This window comes from Pyxicephalus adspersus, chromosome 6, assembly GCF_032062135.1.
Source record: "Pyxicephalus adspersus chromosome 6, UCB_Pads_2.0, whole genome shotgun sequence".
NCBI lineage: Eukaryota > Metazoa > Chordata > Amphibia > Anura > Pyxicephalidae > Pyxicephalus > Pyxicephalus adspersus.
This window is the reverse complement of record NC_092863.1, coordinates 5,828,945-5,829,439: the sequence shown is the minus strand read 5'-3', so window position 1 is coordinate 5,829,439 and position 495 is coordinate 5,828,945.

Genomic DNA, 495 nt, shown 5'->3' with positions numbered 1-495 from the left:
TGTGCCATTGATTGTCCCCTTTCTGATCACTCATGTGCCATTGATTGTCCCCTTCTGTTCACTGACTTACCTTTTTTTTGCTTCTACGGTACAGCCGGGTAACAGACTCCATTAGGGCAGGGATCAGCAGCTTGCTTGTCCTTCCTGGTGCGGAGTCGCGGGGCCGCGTGTGCGGGCTTGTTTTCAGTTTGGCTCTGCACTGCAGCCAGGAGGAGACACACACTGCAGCCATCGAGGAGACACACACAGTATCAGGTATCGGAGGATGTCTTTTTTTGCGGGAGAGTGCCTTATTTTAATTATTTTAGCAAAAATCGAGGGTGGCTTATTTGATGGGGATGCCTTATTATCAGGGAAACACGGTATGTGCAGGAATGGGTTACCCAGGGTATAATGACAGGTAGTATGTCCAGAAATGGGGTACCCAGGGTATGATGGCAGGTTGTATGTGCAGGAATGGGGTACCCAGGGTATGATGGCAGGTTGTATGTACAG